Source organism: Anas platyrhynchos, chromosome 5 (genome assembly GCF_047663525.1).
Source record: "Anas platyrhynchos isolate ZD024472 breed Pekin duck chromosome 5, IASCAAS_PekinDuck_T2T, whole genome shotgun sequence".
Taxonomy (NCBI): domain Eukaryota; kingdom Metazoa; phylum Chordata; class Aves; order Anseriformes; family Anatidae; genus Anas; species Anas platyrhynchos.
The window spans coordinates 19,010,138-19,033,632 of NC_092591.1; the positions used below are offsets into that span (position 1 = coordinate 19,010,138).

Consider the following 23,495-nt stretch of genomic DNA (forward strand, 5'->3'; position numbering starts at 1 on the left):
ATGATCACCAGGATGTACGCGAATAGTCTTGGGGAACTGTGATAAAAGGCTGAGACAAGATGTGACATAGGGCCTCCAGTCTTTGAATAAAGTTAAGTGAAATAAGTGTCATTTCCCCCATAATAGTAGTCATAAATACTTTCTTGGAGTCAGTAACATTTAGATCAAGATAGTCCATTCTTGCAAATAAATTAAAAGGATAAAATATGTTTCTCATATCTAACCAGAACATTCATTTATGTTGTAGGATACCATCATATCTAACCAGAACATTCTTTTATGTTGTAGGATATCATAATTATTATTTTTGTCTAATATTTAACAGAGAGATAAAACAGATGTTTTCTTAGACCGTTTTAGCTCTCGGGCCATGAGGACTTTAGAAACAGGGTTGTTCAGCCCTCCTTATTGGGGGTATTTTGCTTTGGTTAAGCAGTCAGCTATTACTGGTCTAAAGAGAGAATAGTTCGGCAGTTGGTGATAAAAGCGTTCAGAATACCTAGATAGCCATCCCTGTATGGATGAATATTTAAGGATTTTATACAAAGTAGAAAAACCTTAGCAAGAGAGAAAAGATTCTTAAATATTTATCAGCACTGGGATTCAGGCTTGGGTCTCTCTGGTGAATGCCCTAACAACCAGTCTGCAGAATCCTTCTGTTTTTTCTATTGCTCTCTGAGTTGCTAAATATTTCTTACAAAATGGAACAGCTTCACAGGTAGACCACGAGAGAGCTTTTCCTCAGAGTGCTACACAGACTCATGATTAAGCACAGACTTAAATTCAGACTTCTGCCACAGATCAAGCAGAAAGAGAAATCAGTACTTCAGTTGCCTGCATGACAGGTGAAGACACACCATTAGATTTCTAGATGTGAAAGGAAGCATGTCTTTCTCAAGTACTTTATGTGGGATTGCAATTTCAGCCAGGATACCATACCATCAAAGTGTGTCCAGAGTCTAGAAAAGTCCATGGTGTGCATTCTGTTGTGCCTGAGGAATTACTAAGTATTATTCTATGGCTGAAACATTGGTAATATGGGGACTTTAAAAGGGAAAGAGGTGCTGGATTTGCAAAAGTCAGGTTTTCAAAGTGCTGGATTTTAGCACACAAAGTGGTATGTGTGCTCTAATTCTCTTCTTTGTAAACCAGTCCCTAATATGCCTGGTGTCTTTAATAGAAATTATTCCTAAAATATAAACACAGTGTCAGATCACTTTCATCTTTTGAAAAAAAAATCAAAAGAAATAAAGACTTTTTTCTCCATTAGTGACATGTTTATCATGTTTCTTGTAGAACTTCTATGTCATGATTGCTCATTAAAAACAGTGTTTAGGGCACCCAGCCCTTCTTCAAGTTGTAAGGTTTCCCTTTTTGCAGGTTTGTACTTAATCATTTTCAGTGTCTGAAGCAGAATGATAAGCAGGCACTATCTGGATGGTGGTGTTAAAAAAAAAAAAAAAAAAGTGACTGAATAGAAAATGAAATGTCAACTTGACCCAGCTCTTTTTTTTTTTTTTTTTTTTTTTCAGGAAATAGAGCTACTTGCAGTCACAGTAGTCAAGATTTTGCTGATTACAAGAGTCCTTAGTAAAATTTGTTAAAAGCTCATATTTAGAGGAGGATTTTTGTTGAAATTTTCTGTGGGCACAAAAGCACAAATCCTTCTTGCTATCAACAAGCAAATGTCCATAAACATTTAACCAAAATGAAAACAAAAACAAACAAACAAACAAAAATAACAGAAAATGAAGGGGGTGATAAGGAGAAAAAGTAAAAGAACAGTTAAAATGTTGTTCAGTGCATAGCTATAGTTTGCAGGAGAAAAATCAGCAGCTTAAAGATATTCTTATAGCAAGCTTCTACTTCTGTAATAACAACTTATCTCCTTCCATAGGCTTTTGTGTCTTCATTTATGTTGTCTTTAGTTTGATTGCAAGGTATGTGGATCAGGGACCATGTCTTCTATCTGCCTGTTAAGTATGCAGAAGGATTTGGCTTATTTCTATATCGAATATGACATCTGTTATGTATGTTATGTTTTATTTTTTTTAAACATATTTATGTTGATGGACTTGAATTACAGGATGCCCCTTATAGATTATTTCTGTCATCCAAGACAAAATACTAAAACCTGTTGTTGGCTTTTATGGATCTTAGTAAAGCAAAATTTCTCATCACTGGAAGATTCACATGAGTAAAGTTGGAATGAAGATTTGATTAAAAAAATCTATATATATTATTTTGTGTTCTAGAGTTACATCTATTTTCTTCACATAATCTAGAATATAGTGTTCAGGGAGTTATGATGTAAGCAATGATAAAATTAACTTACATTAACTGTAGTAAATCTCACATATAGCAATGTTTGTCTTTAAGGGGAGAGAAAAAGCAAAAAAAAAAAAGTCAATAACAGTTCTGTTGTGTGTGTTTGTATCTTGTTTAGTGGTTAGAAAAATGCTATTGGACAGACAGATTTAGGAAAACTGTATTTTCGAGAGAGAGAGCTGGACAATTTCGTTTAACGTTTTCATAGAGAACATCTTTCTCCTCGTGCTCAGGAGAAGGCAACCACCTTAACGCCATTCTACATTATATATTCCTCTGAAAGCAGACTATGCCTTAGATGACTGAGAGTTACTAACAAAAAGCAATATCTTTGTACTGTTACAGGATAAGAAGCTTGAAAATGTGGTTGTAAAGAACCAACACAGTATATCAAAGACCAAGTAAATATTTCTGTGTAGACATCACTTTGTTTCCACCTCCTGTAAGATAGCAACAGCACTTTGTCCCTTGGTACACTTACCTTAGCATGTTGATTAGCGTCAAAGCTGTTTTTGCTGTGAGTCTCATGAACACTTCTGCTTGGTAATCACTGTGGAAATGTCTTGAGGGACTCTTGCTGTCCATCCTTCCTCACCCGTCCTACCTGTTACTGCAATGACTCTGTTCACAGCCAAGGAGATGTGGGTAGGACATTTCTGTAATGCAACCTCGAGCTGCACTGGGACTTCACAGCAGACTACTGTATGGGAACCTAGAGGATTTAAATCTACTTCAGGAACCCCTGCATCACTAAGTGGCTCTACTTGCAACCCAGAATCTGGATAAAATCTGTTTTAAGCAGTAAAATAACAAAGAGATTTTCTACACTCTCTAGATCACTGATCACTGTGTTTTGACTATTTTTAATATCATGTGTTGCTAATCCATTGCTTCCACTGTCAAACAAAAGCCAAAACCCCCATAGTTTATCCATGGCAATTTCTTTACATATAGTATGAAGAAATTGAATTGGCCCTATTTTTTTTTGCCAGAACAGTTTGTTATTCTAAATATTTCTTCACCCTTGCCAGAGTACCAGCAAAATAATTTTAAGTAATTTGTTGAAAATAATAAAAATATTTAACTGTTAATGTATAAACAAATCAAACACATTACAGACTCTCTCGTTATGGTTCTAAAATCATTTGGGCTTGAAATTAAGATTGGCAAACCATGACTGTATTTAGTAAAGAGAAAATGAAGTATTAATTGTTCTGTTTTTCAATATCCAATCTGAGATTTGAATATCTACTTGGTGTCTTCTGTAACCTCTAACTGATATAAGATTTCGCTGCATGGGAACTGTTCACAGAGTTCCAAACATGCCTTAATATTTATTTATTTATTTATTTTGCATTCACATTGAGTGTTCCAGCTTACTTTTCAGCTTTGCTGCTTCTGTCATTTTCAGTGAAATGATATCAATAATCTGAAACTTTCAGTATTTCACTTCCCTTTAAGTTCTGAATAATGAATATTTTGAGGGAAAATGCTGTTCAGGGACTTCTTAAAATAAGGTATACTAAGACACAAAAAGTTTTCACTTAGCTAGCCTACTTCTGAGATCTAGGGCCTGATTCTGTTCATTGTGTTAAAGTCAATGACATTCCAGTGGAATGTCACGGGCACGGGCAGTGTTCCTTCTGCTAAAGTATTTTCTGTTTTACTTTAAACTATGTTTACTACTTGTAAATTATGCATTTAAATGTAAAAAGATATGTTGTGGCCCTTGTAGCAGAAAATATGCAAAGATAAAATCAAAAAACTTCATAACTTACAATAGGTAATAATACTCCAAAACCTAGTATTTTGTAAGTATCTTAGGATAACTTTTTTCTATTTAATACAAGATGTTTGTTGATTATTTTCAGCATCAGACAGTGTGGAATCAGAGTCTTAGATCGATAAGAAAGTCTTTTTCAAAATTTGGTTTGTCATTCCTGTTTCTAATTGTTAAATTCTGCATAAATAACTATAGGCAAATAATTTGCAACTCAGACCTGATGAAAATGCCAATAAAGGAGAAAAAGGAGAAACTGGAAATTTCAGTAAAGTATAAGAATAGGCATTCTGAGTCAGGCCAAAACTTTTCTTGCCCACTTTTTCTGGTTCTGACTGTAGGTAGTAATGGACATCCAAGGAAAACACAGGAGGCTGTAATGATGCATCCGCAGTTATACTTCACCTGCCTTGACAGGGATGAAACTCAATGAAATTCCTGAGCCAGAAATTGGTATCCTTATGTATTGTGGTCAGAAATATATATTATCTGATAATCCTTACATATCTTACCAACTTAATACTGCATCCACTAGCCCTATCTTCAGAATGATATCCTGATGTTAGGATTTAAATGAATGGTTTGAAATGCTGTCCAGTTGTAGGAGAAGGACCATGAGATTTCCTTACCACCGGTAAGGAAATGATCCATGTTCTTTGAAGAGAATCAAATTTCCTGAAATATGGTTAAGTAAGCTTAAAAATATCATATTCTGAATTCTCTTTCTCAGCATTCCATCTGCCTGCAGTCTAACCAGATGCTTCATGCTTCTTTAGACTACATGAAAATAAATTAAAAAGAATAAAATCGGTACTGATCTATTTGTGCATACTCAGTAAATGAAAAAGTAGGCTTTACTGGCAAATAGATTCAGACAATTGCACCACTGAATACTTAAATATAAACCTGTTATCCATAGTAATTTGTTAATTAACGGTCTGCACAAGTAGACTCAAGGGAGAAGAAAACAGAGGTAGAACTCTTTGAAATAGAATTAATACTGGAATACTAACTACATAGTTTTTAAGAGGTCAGTCAGGTGAATAAGATGAATAATGAACTGTCTTAGGAACTTAGGAACTGATGGACCTGTGGATGTGTGCATCAGTTCAGCATGGAAATGAAAGAATGCCTGTGTGGGAGGGAAGGGAAAGTGCAATATTCATCTTTATTTACTACATGTTTTCCCCTTTTCTCTATTTTCATATACGTACACATACAGTATTTATAAGACACTGCTTGATGCCAGCTATGATTCTATGATTCTGTGATTCTAATCTAAACATATTTTGAGACATACCTTTCTGAAAGCATGCGGTAACTCAGGTAGAAAAAATGACAGCCTGGAGCAGTATTGAAGAGAAAGAATATTGTTAAAGCACCAAAGAGGGGACTTGGGTTCACTTTTCAGAGCTGCTGAGAGCTGTGATATTGGGCAAGTCACTCAGGAGTATGCTCTTTCTTCAGGCTCTGAAATTCCTTACCTTTTTTCATACTTCTGAAAACACTTTCCATAATCTATCATTTTTGTCTTTATCACAGTCTTCACCTATGTTTAAATTTCAGCTACATCATAACAGAAATGGATATCTTCTTGTTGCTTTGTACGTCTAGTTAGTTAAAGCCCTATTTCTGAAATTCTAAGCACTCTATATTGCTGCATGTGTCTTTCCATGTCCTGGAACAGCCGATTCTTACACAATGATGACCTGAACTTAAACTGTGCCATGGTATCTTCCATTAGAACAATAATTCTTATACTTCTACTACTAAATCAAATTCAGTAGTTGAGCCATTGAGTTGAACCAGTCATATGTTACCACTTGAGCTTTATGGATCAGTATGTTCTCTCAGTCAGTTGGGTGAATGTATTATGTTTCCCAGAACAGATCTGCAGAGCTGTGAAGTTCTCTGGTCTTGTACTGAGCTATATCAATGTTTCATAAGCATCTCCTAGTGGGACTTATACTTGAAACCCGTAGGAAACATTCCTGAGACTTGAGGTTTTAACTTTAGGTAATATAAACTTACATGGTGCTTTTCTGTAATACACAGGTGTTCTGTAGGTGGTGGGATCTGCATTCTCAAGACTACAGTATTACTATTATACTGTATTGTCAGAAGCAAAACATAGAGATCTTTAATGAAGAAATTTGTCTTCTAAGGTAAACAGAAATACTTTTAATCTTGGGGCGTGTAAAAAGTCAGTCTGACATTTCTGAAAAACAGTGAAATCTAAATGTGGAATAAAGATTGCAGCATCTAACTCTTAGATGTCTTAGTGTGTAATGGGATCCAGAGCTTGACATGGGCCTTTGTTCTCCATATGTTGCATGGAGGGAGGCGCCTAAGATAACAATTACTGCAAACAATCTTATGGCTCTAGAGGTTTTAAGTGCACTTCAGTTATGTGCAGCAACTAGCTGCTGCAGGAGAGTTTGTCTGGCTCACAGTGGTCAAGAGAAAGTTATGTTTTTTAGTGTTAAACACTGTGATGTGCACCTCTATGAAAATGCATCCTATAATTTCTTGGAAACCTAACATAAGTGGATTGGGATGACATCCATTCATAGATTTCCAGTGTACTGATCTTAAGTGTTTCCACAGCTGTAGGAATATCCTAAAATCTTCCTTACTACAAAGCAGGATAGGAGTTTATGAAAGTCTGAAGTAGGGAACACTGTTATAAATACATAGGTGTCAGAAATGAAATACCCTGTTACAGAATTATTTGTTTTTCTTTTCTTTTTACAAGCATATTTTGTGTACTTAGGATGCATTTACCAGGGATGGATTTTTATTTGGAGAGGTATATTGGCTTGAATCATACCATAAACATAAACATAACTTGGGGCTCATTCAGTTTATTAGTCTTAGTAGTCTTAGTATTGAATTCCAGAAAGACATAATTTCTCCTTAGCCGTTGACTCTTTTCACTTGACTTTTGACAAACTCTTATGACTTAGCCTTTTATGTCTGAATGTACTTTCAGTAAGTTATTATACCACCTTGAAAGACAGATTAAATTCTTTCCCCAGGAATTTATTCACAAATTGTGTAGTCTTTAAGTTTAATGGCTTATATGGAGATACGTATTCTTATGCCAATGCTTGTAAATATTGACACAACTGGTTAAACTTGGTAGCCATGCTTTACAGAAGAGTAAAACATTTTCTATTACTGGCTTTTACCTGAGATCAGGTATGCTGTATGGCACCATGTGCTTCATAGAAAGGGCCAGTAGGGTAGTTGGTTGGTCTTAACACTAGTTCTTTTGAGTAGTATCCCAGTAAAAATAAACAGATCTATGCAGAAAATCAGCAAATTGTACTGATGTGCAGATGTAACTTAAGTCTTGACACTACCTGGAACTTTTGAGCTTAAATGTTCCTGTAAGGTGATATGTGTGGTTGTAAAGAAATATGAAATGGTTGTCACCAATGTGTGGGCTGAATTGAGGGAAACTTTTCTTGTGAACTTCTCTCTGTGAAGCGTTTTTCCTGTGATGTGGTGATTTTGGCAAAGGGGTTTCACTTTGCATGCCTACTGATCATTTCTGTACGACATCATCATGTAGTCTGTTACTTGTTTTGGTAAAACCCTGCACAAAGCCAGGCTTTCCACTAGAAACTAATCTGGCTAGTAATAACCTACCCTTAAATACAAAGGTTTGCAGAAGGTAAAGCTGTTAAATTCTAAGTGGGTATATAATAAACTATAATGTATTATTATTACTACGTATTGTAGTATGAAGGCTGACATTAGATGATTAAAAGCTTTGTACAGGAATTAACATGTTTTTTGAGGATCTTAAGTGTAGGGATTGGGTATCTGCTTTCCTGAGAGACTGGTCTACATGTCCTTCATGCTATTTCCAGAACCTTATTCCACCCTCCTTATTAATACAAATAACAATTTTATATATTGATTGCTAAAGATAACTAATAAAGGTCATCTGTATGACCTTGTTTTGTAAAATCTAGATAATTCAAATAGACAAATATACTGTCAAAATCACAAAGTGACTGTTTCTGACACCACCATCAAATACCAGAATAATGATTATGATGCCAAAAGGTTTGATTTCCCATGATCAAATACTAAGAGTAAAGTATGGACCATGAGAGAAAGAAGGTTTTTTTTTCTTTTTTTCTTTTTCCTTTTTTTTTCTAAACATGCACTTGTATAATGGGGCCATGACTGCACAACAAGGACTATACAATAAAAAATGAACAGAAGCCAAGACAAAACATGAAATTAGAACCTCAGATTTTGTTTGTCTGGTTTGGTTAGATTGGTTTAGTATTCTGTCTTACCTGATAATTCTTGTGGAATTGTCTTTATGTTCTTGAAAGAGTACTGAAGAGTAGGATATCATATTATTTTTCTCATGTTCTCCTCTTTTAATCCACTGAAGAAAAAAGTAAGAGAAATAAATTGGTATAATATCTTGCTGACTATTATTCTGAAATTTTATGAAGAAATTGAAAGTCAGTGATAATGATTCTTTTCGCATTCTTTTGCCACTTCTCCCAGAAGAATAAAATAAAAAATCATGTCTTCAAAGTCTAGTATTCTCATGGAAAAGTTAAATTAACTAAACTTAAATCTATTTTTTCTGTTTGGAGGAAAAAGCTAAGATAGCTCCTAAGCAAATTGTAGCTCTTGAGCTCATTCTCTATCCTTTTTTTGTCAGGTTACTAAGAAAAAAAGAGGAGAGAAAGACAACAATAAATACCATATACATAAGCAACATAAGAAAAGCATTATGATTACTCATTATAATGGACTAGTTTCAGATGCTGACTTTACCTGTGAACATCAGTGCAGTTACAGATGTCAGGATGAGGATGGGAATCGGAGTACTGGATTTTTGAGTAAGTGATAACTCAAGGATGGCAATGGAAGATGGGGATACAGTTTAGTATCACTCCCAGCAACAGCGGCTGTGGTATCTTGAAAGAGAGAACCTTCCTATTGCCCTGAATAGGCATATGAGTGAGCATAAGGTGAGGATAATGAAAGGCATAAAATCTTGTACTGTGACTACTTGCACCTTTTAGTCAAAACTATATTAGAAATCTCTGACATTTCATTGTTGTGTGTGGGAATAATAATAATAATAAAACAAACAAACAAAACAAACAAAAAAAACCTTGTCTGATTCTATTTTTAATTTACAAAGATTAATCTCTAGGACTTACAAAAAATGTGTAAAAATGTTTGGTGTAATTTTATATATGCAGTAAAAAGAAATTTATTTAAAAAGTAACACGCTGTTAAAAAAGACTGCTTTTTCTGCCATTTGGTAATCAGTCAAGATTCTTTAAGGGAAGAAGACAGGATACAAGAAAAAGTGCTTATCTGAACCTACTGTTAAGTAGTACAGTAATCAGTTTTCAGAGAAATATAAGATTGACTTTCCTTTATCCCCAAGAGAGCTGTGCTGTGATCCATGATTCTTGTATAACCCCTGCTTACATTTCACTGCCTTCAGGTATTAAATAGAGCTTAATAGAGCTTGTGGCAGCAGAATGACTAATTACTTGAGCTTCTGACCCTGTTCTACTCTGGAAAGATGGAGTACCTATGGACATGGGTGCACACACCCTTGTGTTTTGACTATTGATCATCCCTTGGCAGCCACCAGCTGATGTGAGCACTACTATAATTGTGAAAATTATGCAATTGCGTGTGCCAAAATTATGCACCAATGAAGAACTGAATTAAAGGCTTATGTTTCAAAAAGACTTGGGATGAAATTCTGTCCTTCATTTATTTTACACATTGATGTATACTCTTAAATCAATCTTCTCAATTTGTCATACCATCAAGACAGTCTCTGCTGCACTATTCCCTTACTTTAGATTTCTCTTCTTTATTAATGGTAGGTTCTGTGTTTTGTCATGAGCCTTTCCATCCATCTGGGATGGCAGCGAATTCAATGAAATGAACACCATCAATGGATTTTTCCAGTCTCTGCTTTATATGACAAAATAGCCCTATCTAATATAACTATTAGATAATAGTTATATAACTATTTTTAGTTTATAAATTAAAAATTGAATTAAAAAAAAAAAAAAAAAAAACGAGGGAAGGGCATATTTTTATTTCTTTTTAAGACTTCATTACTGTCAACATCATACGAGTCACTGATACCAAGTTGTTATTGTAGGTTTGTGCATGACCAGCAGACTATGTGAACCAATGTGTTTATAGGCATTTCTTTAAAATTCTAATTCGTTTATAAAAAAAAAATCTTTTTTTTTTTTTTTTTTTTTTTCCAATGCAAAAAATAGTCAAGGTAAAGCAAGATTTTTACTGTTAGGTTTTCTCTTTAACCTTTTTTGACTTTTTGTTGTATAATGTGACTATTGGAGAGGAGGAGAACTTAATGTTGTATAAGATATCTCTTTTGGATGAAAGCATTACAATATGTTAGGGGCTGTCTTTGATGTTGTATTCAATAAGGGATTGTCACAGTTCTCCAGGTAGTTACTGAACTGCCATGTGGACTTCCAGAACATTATCAGACTCTACAAATAGAAAGGCTGGAGGCAAAAGTTTTGCAAATCCTCTTCTAATGAAGTGAAAGACAAGTGGAGCAATATTTGTCTCTTTGTGATCCAGGAAGGAGCATTCCACAGAACAAATGGATTGTCAGCACCATATGTCATCCGTCTTTTTTGGAGAGGACTGTCACATGTTTTGTATAGCACTTGAATGATAAATATGGAGTATATGCCTTCTGTGCTTGTTCCCAGTGATTGTATTCTACATTTTAGAGGGCAGGGCTGCCATCCAGAGGGAGCTAGACAGGCTAGAATAGAGAGCTATTAGAAACCTTAAGAAATTCATCGAGGACAAATCTAAAGTTGTGTATCTGGGAAGACATAATCCCTTTCAGCAATACATGCTGATGGCTGACTGGCTGTCTGAAAATCAGCTGAAAAGGGCCTGTGAATCTTAGTAGACAGCAAATTGAACAGTTTGGTGGGGAATGAGAGACAGCAGATTGTGGGCAGATGAAATTTTAGTGCATACATTGCATTAACAGGGACTGAATGTAAGGGAAAACTTCTTCAAAATGAAAAGAATGAAACATAGGAAAAAGCTGCCCAGAAACACTGTATTCTCTTCATCCTTGGATATTTTCAGGATCAGTCTGGAGAGAGCCTTGAACAAGCCAGTCTAATCTTACAGCTGACCATGCTCTGAGCAGGAAGTTGGACTTGAGACTTCCAGGGGGCCCTTCCAAGCTGAATTATCACTATGATCCTGTTTTAAATATCAGTAAGTTCCTGGATGCTAATGCACTGGGTAATGTACCCTTTGTTTTCAATTTTATTATTACTTCTTTGTTCTGTTAGAGAAAATGTATTTCAGTAAGCAAAACTATTATAAAGTTATGTCAAGCATCTAGCAGTTACTTGAGATAGGCAATGACCAAAATCTCAATGCTGAGGACCTTAATTAATTTGAATAATTTTATAAATCTTTCTATATTCTTACCTGCAAGAAGAATAAAAGAAATTGTTAAAACTCTATACCTTTCATTGCTGTTTTAAGAACTTAGATGTGTTCCAGTCTTCATGAAGACCTGAAGCTGAAGTTTTGTTGCCTGTTTTATAGAAGTCTTTGCCAGATTTTATGGATGTGTTTCACATTGTGAAAAATAGAAGTAAAAAAGCATGACTTGCAAGATGTCATTTAAAATGAGTAGAATAAAACAGAAGACTGATCTCTTATGAAACCCAGAATTTACACACAGATTTCAAATAAGGAGAATTATTTTCCACTGTCTGCTCTTTCATGTTGCCTTTTCTTTTTACAGTACTTATTTGTTCTCATTTGCTTTCATTTCATACTTTGGTACAGAGTTCAGAGGAAAGGAATGGCCTGAAGTCCTGATTGTGTACGTATATTGTGAATATGGGCCAAAAAATTTTTCCAATAGTCCAAAGACTTTGGATTCTTATGGGCAGAACACATAAGGGTTCTTTCATAAAAAAGCTTTTTGCTTTAGTAGTATAGGTTTAAATAAGTCTGGGGTAAGTGCAAATTTATTTAAAAAAATGATATAGAAAGCTATAAGAAAATGACAGAAAATTGTTCTTAATAGAAGTCACATTTTAAAATCAGTTCTTGTATGGCCTACAAATCGAGTTCCGGAAGTAATACTGCTGTACTAAAGTCCCTTCACTTTAGTTTTGTGCTGAATGTAACTCCATTGTGAAAAAGTATAAATTGCTATGAAGTGTTGCTCTAACATAATTTCTTCTGGAGAAGCAAAAAGTTGTTGAAACACTGCCTGAAGCTCAGGCAGTCTGTTTAAAGATAGTGTGGTCTCATTCATACCATTTGTGTAGGGTTATTTTTTAAAAGAAAAATAAAACAAAACAAATCAATAAAACAAAAACAAAAACAAAACCACAAAAATGTTCAGTGCCTTTCTGGTACTACATGAATTATCTTTAATTGATTGTCATCTTTCAACTCCCTAATTTAACTCTACTTTCAGGAAAAGTTTCTATAATAATGCTAGAATAAATGATAAATGATATTCTACCTTGTTATACAGTATTTCTTTGTGCTTTTTAGATCATATATATATACATAGATCGTATATGTATATATACACACATACACACATTGGGAGTTTCACCTAACTGAGTCAGTAGGTCGTTTTTTTTTTGTTTTTTTTTTTAGCAAGCTTTTAGTTTTAAGAGGCTTCCAACATCAACCAGACCTTCAAGTTCTGAAAATTAAGTTTAACATTCTGAATATACCTAGTGGCAGGGAATCTTGCATTGAAGCCATTTCAAATAGTTTGGTTTGAGGATCTCAGAGGAAGAACTTAGAATGTGACTGCTTAAATGGAACATTAGGTTTTAAAACATATTTCCTCTATCTTTCATTATTTCCACAGTAGAAGAGGAAATAACTATAAGGAACTTTGATTTAATTAAAGAACTCTCTACTACTGTGTAACTATGGAATAGACAAATGTTAATTGAGATATATTTTTGTGTCTTTTGATTCCTAATACATTCTGATTTTAATAAAATCCTTGTATTGGCTTTTCTTCAATTGCAATCCTTGTTTTAATGAAAGGTTGGACTAAGAAGCTTAAAGACCTAGGAAGATCTGCACTACTGAGTCTAGTCCTCTGCTAGAGTAGGGCCTGTACAATTGTATCTGGACAGAATGGACTTAAGGAAGACCTTCCAATAAACTTTTGACTTGTATCATCACTCTGGCCAAAGCCACAACAATTTGCATGTCAGGAAGAAAACACAGTAAGTATTTCAGATTCCTGGAAGCTATCCTTTATAAAAACTCCCAGGTGACTCCAGGAAGCAGGCTATGCATTATTTATCAGTATTTAATAACATCACATGAGTGAATGTTCAGTGTTGAATGATGCTCAATGCTCAATGTTGAGTGATGTTATTTTAAAATCATATATGTGAGCAGAAAATCTCAACTGCATTTTCAACAATTTAAAATTGCTGGGCAAACCAGTAAGCATTCTGACCTGTGGCACCTGTCCATGCATTGGTGGAAAGTGAAACACTAAGCAAAACAACCTCAACTCAGACAAATTATATGTTAAGAATGAAAATGCCATTTTATTCTTCTCGGGCTATTAAAGGAAGCTTGAGGTATGGGATTAATTCATTGTATTGTGTATACTGCTAACAATTATTTTATCGAAGTCTTTCACTTTTCCCTGTTTATACAGTATCACAACAGCAAAAAGATTCCATAGTAGACTTGATTTGTTTCTGTTTAGCAAGTTCTTTTATCTCAGTTCTGTGCTGGAAACAGCTTCAGAACCTTGCTTCTCCTTGGAACAGAGTAGTTTGGTCTTTCTTATCTTGTTAGTGGAAAAGGACTTTTATTCATGGTAAATGATGTTTAGGTAGGAAGGACTTCATGTGGTAGCTGCATTGATGAAAACTGATTCTTCTGTGCTAATAATTTGAACAAATGCTTTCCTAAAATCTGAGGGTTTGGTTAATAATTTTGAAGTTTCTGTCTTAGTTTTAGTCTGCACATCAATTTATCGTATCCTCTTCTTTTCACTTTCCCAAACTTCATGTTCTTTTTCCTATTTATCTTTTATTTTAATTGGGCCTCAGCTGCTCCTTCATGCTGTCAGTTTTGAAATGTTCCCCAATCTTTCTTTGATGCTGCTCTTTACAGAAATTTCAGCCTTACCACCTGAGCCTGACTGAACAATAACTAATTCATCTTCCCATGTAAGCACTTTTATAGGTATTATTTCTGGGATCTTCAGTCATATTATGGAAGGGAAAATTACACCTTGGCTCTTTCTTTTCATCTTTAATAATACATTTCAAAAAGCAATTCTTATAGCAAAAGTAACATTTCATTTACCTTACAGTTTAAATGAAATAACGCTTTCTAAACAATAGCACTCCTAATGAACAATAAACTAAAGCCCTCCATATTTACTCAGTCTTCACCAAGTAAATCTTCCCTTAATTTCAAAGTAAAAAAGTGTTTTTAAGAAATAAATTGGAGGCTGCTGCATATTCTCATACTTGTTATTTTTAAAATAGGGTAGTGTATTTCACAGGTCACTAATTCATCACAAAGCTACACAGACCAATGATAAGCATTCTTTGCCATTTGAAGATACTATAGGTTTTATGAACCTGGTACACTTAATGAAGGTAGTTTTTGTTTGTTTGTTTGCTTGTTTTTTCCCCCCTCTTTATGTCAGAAGCAGTAATAATGTATGTAGCTCCATTCTTTATCTAATCATTTTTGGAACCCAAGATTTCTATGAATTGGTATTCGGCCTTGTGAAAAATATCCTCTGAAAAAAAGGGAAAAAAATAACCATATTTAGTATCTTTGTTAGTAAATCTCATTGAACATATCAGGCTGTTAATAACCATAGAAATAGAATTATCCATTTATTTCTTGAGAGGGTGGTCCTATAGGTGAAAGTAGGATGTGTTGCAATTTTAGAAACCTGTACTACTACCATCTCTTCTCTATCCTTGCTTTGTAAAGGCTCTAGGTATTGTCAGAGTAGCAGCTTTCATAAGCAATATAAATGATACATGTAATTAAAATATAATTGTGAATAGCATGCAAATAATAATTTTTGTGGGAGACAGAGGGATTTGGCCAACCTCTTTCCAGTGGTTTGTGGGGACAGGACAAGAGGCAATGGCCAAAAGATGGATCACAGGAAGTTCTGCACCAACATGCAAAAAAACTTATTCACAGTGAAGGTGATGGAGCACTGGGACAGGCTGCCTGGGGAGGTTGTGGAGTCTCCTTCTCTGGAGATATTCAAGGCCCATCTGGATACCCCCCTGGGCAGCCTGCTTTATGGAACCTGCTTTGGCAGGGCGTTGGACCTGATGATTTCTTGAAGTCACTTCCAACCCCTACAATTCTGTGATTCTGTGAATAAAACCATTTTTACCTCTGCCACTGTTTTTGGTGACCTGCACAATGGTCACCATTGCACAATTACAAGTACTGTAATAAATATAAAATAAAAGTTCTGTAAGTTACTGAAAAAAATAATCCATAGACCTGTCCATAAAAAACAAAAACATACTAAACTTCCAACTAAACACAAAAGACAAAGCACAGAAAAACATTTTAAAAATGTATTTGGGTATCTGACACCAGAGTTTAGTGACTGGCCCCAGCTCTGACAGTAGAACTCAACTATGTTCCTACTGAAATGTCTTCTAAACTGGAGGTGTTTAGACCTGCAATTCCTGTAGTTCCAAACTGGGATTTCTAAATGTTCTGAAGGAATACTGAAGAAGTCAGGTTGCAGAAGACACAGTTGTGTGACACACTGACTTTGAGAGAAGCTAGCCAAAGATGTTCCTTACCCAGTGATCGTGAGGGTGAATACCATTCATATTTCATTAACTTCTGGCAAAGGGAAGAGTGATATAAAATATAGGCTTAAGATCTAGTATAGAAAGAGGAGGATTATTTTTCAGAGCAGACCTATATTAGAGAACAGGTGCTGTACAAAATGCACAAAACTAAAGAAAATTCAAAAAACACTTGTCAAGCACATTCATTATGTGGAATGATTATTATTATTATTATTACTCATGCTTGATCTAGTATGACAATATTCCTATCCATATTACTATTAAAGCAGCAAGGCCTATGCACAAAACTTCATTTGGACCCAAGGGATTTCCCTGCCTTATGCAAGGTTGAACCCTTCCTTTACAACTTTTTTGTTTGTTTGTTTAGTTGTTTGTTTTCCTCACTTGATACATTATTAATTAGAGATCCATCACTATTAGTTTCAAAATTTATTTCTTTCCACTTCCCTTCCCTTTCTTCTTATCAATGATTAGAAATACTATTATTCAAAAGCTGTTGTATCTACAAGTGACTTACTCATTCTCCTCTGAAACATCTCCATTAATACCTCCTCTGAATGGTTATGTGTTTTTCAGAGATAATGTTTTGTGAATTTAAACATCAGTGATTTTCCCCCAAAATCACACTATTGAACTTTGACTATTCCCCAAGAATTTGGATAATGGTTCCTGATAAAAAAAAGACTGCAAAAATGACACCTATTTAATAAATTCTGTTAATAAACACATATGGCTTGGAACCGTCTCATTTTTCTTTAATGACAACAGTACTGTGACTCCTATTAAATATTAATTAACTAATATGAAAACATACTAATTACTTTTGAAGTTAATTTTCAGAGTAAATATTTTTGTGTGAAAATATCCAAACTTATTTTCATCAAAATTCTTTGCACCTTTTAGTGAGATTGGTCATATTGAGTTTTCTTGTAGACTTGCTCTGCGCTTTTTCCATTTTGCTGATGTTCTGTACTTGAAATAAATTCTTAAAAAGATGCTGTCCTTTCCCACTCTAAAGTTCCTGAATTGCTTGATTGAGTAAAGCAAGGAAGCTCAAAATTCTTTGAAGTGATCCAGGACAGCTTTTCAAATGCCTTTACTGTGTGCATGTCTCTAGTGCCAGTGTAGCAACTGTATAATAAATTTGATGTCTGTGAATATTTGTTTTACTCATATGCACTATAATTCCTAACTTGTCAGTGATGAGATTTCATCAAAAATGCACCACCAAAGTGCTATAAAAATATTTTCCCTATTCTGAATGGAATTAACTAGTGTGATTATAGAGCTTATTCAGCCATTTGCAATATTGGTGTATCTCTGGAGATGAAAAGTGAGTTTTCTGCAAAATTTTAAATACATCTTTAGTTTGCAAGTTAGCATGATAAAGCTATGCTCTTTTGAATCATGAGTCAATGAGCTGTACTTTCATAATATTAAAGCAACATATCTAGCGATTAGATAAGTACTGAAGGGTCTGTGTTATAAATGAAGTCTCAACTCAATCTAAATTTAGTAACATTCATAAAAGGAATATTCATAAAAAGTGTAAAAGGCAAGTAAACAGCGCTGGGTGTGTGGGGAGTCTATGCTCCACCAACACACACACACGAATATCAAACATTCTAAATATATAGAACATTACTTTACATACTAAACGCAAGTATGCCTATACATTTGTACAATAAGAAAAGGTAACAAACAATCCTTTAAGCTCCATGACTTAATAGTCTCCATTTTCCATTCCTTTTCTTGATTACAAACAAGTCTCCATTTTCCGTTCCTTTTGAACAATATGTCTCACTTTAAGTTGTCAAGCAACTCGGCCTTCAGGCCTTATGTATCCTGTTCTTCCCAGATTGAAGAAAAACATATCCATCTCCTTCTCAAGGCCATTAGGGCCTGGGTCAAAAGGCATGTCCAGGTCAACAGGGGGCGTAACAGCAAAAGCCTCCGATGGCTGTAGCAGCAGAGGGGCCAATGGCGTAGCAGTCGGATCAGTAAAGGAGCCTGCAGCTCCTTCACTGTCTTGCAAACCACGCGTTTGTGATTGTGGCTCCACATGGCTCTTCAAGACCTCAGAGACTGCTCGCCAGGTGCCAAGCAAATCCACTGCAACCTTGTCGTTTTTAGTTGCAGAGTCCCACACCTTGACCTCAGTTTGGTCCCATATTTCAGGATCATAAACTGCCTGATTGTTAGTAAAGAGAATAAGCTGTAAGGTTACCAGGACAGTCTTTGTTCCTAAGGACGTATGATTCCCCATAATGCGCAACTGCTTACTAGCGAGAGGCAGTTGTGTGCACAGGTCCGTTTCTCTCAGCTCGAGCTTCTCTCCAGCTCCAGTGCGCCTATTTCCAGCGACTTTCTGTATGAGCTTCTCTGAGCAGTTTGCTGTGTTTGGCCGGACCCATCTTCATGAGGCAATCAAAGTGCCGTTTCCCGTCCTGGTCTCCATTCCGCCAGCCTGTTCCTCTTCACTTCTTTTTTCTGCTTCTTTATTGATGTAACTGCATCGTGTTGCCTTTTTTTTATCTTGATTGCAGGCTCCCCTCTTATACCCTTCTCTCCACAGCAGTTCTTTTCAAAACAACTTTGCATTGGTCAAACAACTTTGAATAAAACAACAACTGCAAACACCCAGCAACTTCCATGCCTTAATGGCTGGAGAACAAGAAACCGGAGACTGCATGGAGTCTCCTGAACCACCCTTCTTTGTTCCCTCTAAACTCTTTTGCATTCCTGATGGCCTCATCATTAAGAGTCTAATGTTATCTCAACCATGGGGCTTTCCAGTCCCCATGGCCACACTCCCAAATCTCCCCCATCTTTATTAATATCAACCATTTTCTCGACACGAATTACCATTCCATATATAACAGTCCACAATAATGTGGACAATACCTTTTATAAGTATAAATATTACCAATTTCAGATTGAGTTAGTTGAGAATTCATTTATAACCATATCTGCTCTACTTTTTTTGTTTGTTTGTTTGTTTGGCTCCTCATTTTTGTTATTGTCTACTCACTTAGCTTTCACTAAGTTTTCAAAGGGATTTAGGCTTTTTGGTTTAGTTTAATTATTCTTAAAGTCCGTTTTTTTTTTTTTTTTTTTTTCTTCATGTCATCATTTGTTTGTTTGTTTGTTTGTTTGTTTTTGTAGTATATGTGTGTGTGTTTTACCTTTCACAGCTCTTTATGGAACACTAAGTAATAGTGTCTACTCCATTTGATTGGAATGACAAACTGTAGAAAGTTAATTAACAAAAAAAGTTCACTGCAGGGCAAGTTAACAGAATGAAAAAGGAGTCATGATTTACGGTATTTCCACAACTTTCTTTATAAAGCAATTGTTCTTCATTATAATACCAGGAGAGCAAATAGAAAAAAAACACGTGTTACATTAGCAAACAATTAATGAGCATTTGTAGCTGAATGGAACTCACTTTTATGTATTATTTCATTAAAAGTTTACAGGATCCATGAGAATAGAGAATAAATAAAGGTAATGATTTCAAGGTAATGGTCTCCTAGGGGGCATGAATATTGAACAAATCTGTTAGTCTTGCCTACTTACCTAAACCTTAAAACCAGGGGTTTTTATACCTTAATTTTTCTACTCACTCTTTCATTAAAAGATCAAACTGTGCTATTAGATAAAAGACAAACTGCACAGGTATTTCAAAATTATCATTAGAGCTACATTTTCTATTGTAGGTTAACAAAAGCTTCCCTTTTATGTTAAATCCCCCACAACAAATCCTTCTTCCATTGTGAAAGATAGCTCTTTGTTGTTCTTGCAGAAAGTAGCAAGCTTTTGTAGGGGCTGATAACTTTTGAAGGACTGATCAGCATTTCCTTGGCTGTACACCAACCTACACTTTTTATTTGGCAGTCTTCCATCAAAACTGCACCACTAGCCACTGTTGCTACATATACACTTTAGTGACAGAGAGGCTGTTCGCCATCTTCATCAGTGTTGCACATATCTGGCATTTGTAGGCAGACCTAGTTAACACTTTCTTCATTTCAGCTGACAGACAGGTTTGATAATGATAATACAGCTGACTTCATTCCTCCCTGAGAATGTCATGAAACCAATGTGTACACAGGCTGTCTGCAAGGACAGCTGGAGTTTATATAAACAAAGATACATATGATAATTGTCAGAATTTCAGGGTTTCCATTGAATACAGCAAGTTGGATATGTACAAAAGTAGCTCCCGGTGCTCATTTTCTTATCATGTCCTTTTGTTCCTGCTTGCCTGTCTGTATTTGTCTGTTGGTTCTTATCTCACGTTTAATGATGAAAGTTCTAGGAACAGAAGTGCCTCAGTTCTGTGGGGCCTAGCACAAAAGAGTGCTGAATGTCTTAGAGGTACACGTAAATAGTTAAGTTTCTAGTAAACCTCTACTAATCCTGTTACTACTGCTGCTTTACCATCCCCATTTCTAACTATTTCCTACATGGCTTATGAATTCCTTTTTTTTTTTTTTTTTTTTCTTTCCCTTTTAACTAGGCTATAAACTGTTCCTTGCTTTATTAAATGGCTCTAGAATTTGATAAATGTTGTTTTAATCATTGTGAATGTGGTTACAGCAAGTGCTCAGGCAAGACATGTGAGTGCGCCTTGTAGCCATACCACCTAGGTTAGATATATTGCACATCTGTGAAATAGACACAGCAGTACTTATTGGATTATTAAGATGTTGCTAAACAAGGAAAATTTTAAGCTGACAGGTCATATGAAAGGTGCATTTTAAAGCATGTAAAGGAATGTTTTTCTCTAGTTTTTGTTTGTTTGTATCGCTGCAATTTTAGTTCAGAGGCTGTCCATATCCATCCTAGACTATACAATTTCTGTTTATTTATTTATTTAGTGAATTGGGTTAAGAACAGTGAAGATACCTGCTGTTGCTTGCATTTGTCATGTTCTCAGGTTGGAACAGCAGATATGTCCTTTCTAATGAATTAGAGGAGGAAGCATTCAGTCAATAAGCGCCAGAGAATCACACAGATGACTGGGAATACCAGCCTGCAGAACATATGCATAATGGCTGTAATAGTCACTTGCCTAACTTAGTGGCTGAGATGACCTTAGTCATCTAAACAAATGGATTATCCTAATGTGTTATCTCTGGTACACAGGTGTTCTATGTACTCACTAATACTGACCTCCAGCCCATAGGATAACAGGTGCCTGTAATTTAGACTAGAACTTCTTAAGCGATATTGTCATGGTAGGTGGCACTAAGGAGTATGTATGGTTGAGGTGCACTTAAAATATCCAGCATTAGAAAAAGTTAAATTTTGTTGAGATAAGTAGAGCTATTATCTCTTAGGTTTATATATTACTGTGAGTAGTATTCAAGACCATCCAAACTACAAAACCAAATACAGATTAATGTATTAGTACAGTGGGGCCTGGTAGATGATATTTCTTTTGTGAATTAGAGGAATGGGCTGGGAAGTCTCATTCAACCAATAACCCTAGATTCCCTTCTCTGGGCCCTCACCATCTGTGAGGATGTGGCCAAAGCAGCCAACTGGAGTGGGATGGTATCTTTGTTTAGAATATGTTGACTTTCTGTTTTGTAGGTTGGTATTACTTTTCATTACCAAAAAGACTGTAGAATTATCTAGGTTGGATAAGACCACGAAGTCCAAGATGAATTTATCTTTCTTGAAAGTGGAAAATGACACACATATGACTAATGTATAGCTTCTACTAGTCACGTACAGTGTTGTAGGTTTCGTATGAAATTGTATCACGAACTTCATTTCAATAGGGGGTGTTTAGCAGAACAATATTTTTCTGGTTTTCAGAGAGATTTGCTGAGACTCCCCAGTAACACTCATTTTCATTTTATTTCCCCCTGTCTCATGGTACTGATTGAAAAGTTGGCAATTAAGTCATGAGATTCAATAAGGATGAGTTTTAAATACTGGGGAAGCTTGAACAAGTGAAATGAAAAGTCTGGACCATTCTTTGAATACTCAGGAAGAAAACAGTGAAAATTGAAGGTTAATTCAAACCTAAATCAAACCTCTCATGGATGGATTGAGGTAGAGGCCTTTTGCAATTCTGGATTGCTGTTTGAAATGAGCCAGAGTCCTCAGAAGAATATTTAATAAATTATAAACAGAAAAGGAAACTAACGGGGAGGTGATGAATTTCTCAGAGTGACTTAACAAAGATCTTCTATAATATTATTTTGAATGGGGGAATCACTTTATACAATTTGGTTCATTTTCTATAGCAAAACTGGTTTGTCCATTTATTTTAGTTTAACAATTGGATGAAGCCCAAGGGAAAGCTCTTTCTTCAGTCCCCAATGCATCTAGGTTTCTGTTCAAAGAAGATAAAGAACTAAAGATAAACTAGAATAACCTTTACAAAAATTAAAAAAAATAAAAAATAAATCTTGAGAGGAGCTGTAGACAAATGCTGTTCAGCAGAAATATTGGAATGTGGATGAAATATAGCCTTAGTCCTAAAGACTGTATGAGATTGTGTTTGTCTTCAGGCAGAGAAACTGGACTCCTTGCAGGTAAGGGATATTTCTTTGCAGACTGGTATTTCTTTGCAGACTTTTCTTTATGATTATTTTTTCCAGTCAGCTGTATGACTAGTTGTTTTTTTTTTTTTGTTTGTTTGTTTGTTTGTTTTTTTTATGCTGAAGAATGAGTCATGGAACTGGAAAAACATGGACATTGTTAAGGATCTTTTTAAAATTAAGGTTCCCTGACATTTTCTGATGAGACATGATAATATAAAGTAAATTAAAAACAGAGGCCTTCCTTGTCTGACAAACACTGTTTGGTTCCTCTTCTTAATAAGGAGTGACATTTCTTTTCTTTCTTGTATGCAATTCATCAGGGCAAACGAGCCCACAGATCATTACAATAACATTCACTAACATTCTAAGCCCAAAGACTATGCCAATTCAAACAGCTCTTGTACAAGCAAAATGACAACCTATTTTACTTTAGAGAGTTCATTTTATTTATTTATTTTTTTTTGGTGACAGTTATAGTATTGTAATGTTCGTTGTATTATTGTTCTACTTAGACAGTAAATGGCTGATGTGTATAATGATGCACCTGTTAGTCAAGAAATTCCTCAGAAGCAAAGCAGTACTATAAAATTGACATACTCACATGCAGCCAGAGCTGCCTAGATGTTTCCTCTGCATTATGCAATATTTTCTGCTTTATGGCCATTAAAAGCAATAATAAAACAGCTGTCACTGAGTGGTATGTTGTAAAATATCAGTAAAAAGCACTGAGATGATGATAACAATATGATTCACAGTGCAGTAGCTAAGCATGGGTCAGTGTTTTGTTTTTATTATCAAGGTTTTTTTTTTTTTTTTTTTTTGTTTTTTCTTCTATGTGTATAGGTATTTGCCCTAGACAGGAACTTGCCAGGCAAGAGATAAACCCTGGAGCAATGACCAACTTATGCGCTTGATTTT

At 35.2% G+C, this 23,495-nt stretch overlaps 1 long non-coding RNA gene across 7 annotated transcripts in view; it reads left to right on the top strand.

Moving 5' to 3' along the window:
* Window positions 1-23,495, top strand: part of LOC106016529 (uncharacterized) — a 309,486-nt gene that overhangs the window by 196,832 nt on the left and 89,159 nt on the right. The window contains exon 7 of one of the 7 annotated variants that reach the window (XR_011809544.1): window positions 11,267-11,656. The exons of the other annotated variants lie outside the window; for them this stretch is intronic. This is a non-coding gene — a long non-coding RNA (uncharacterized lncRNA). Of the gene's footprint in view, window positions 1-11,266; window positions 11,657-23,495 lie in introns of those variants that run through there. 7 annotated transcript variants of the gene reach the window in all.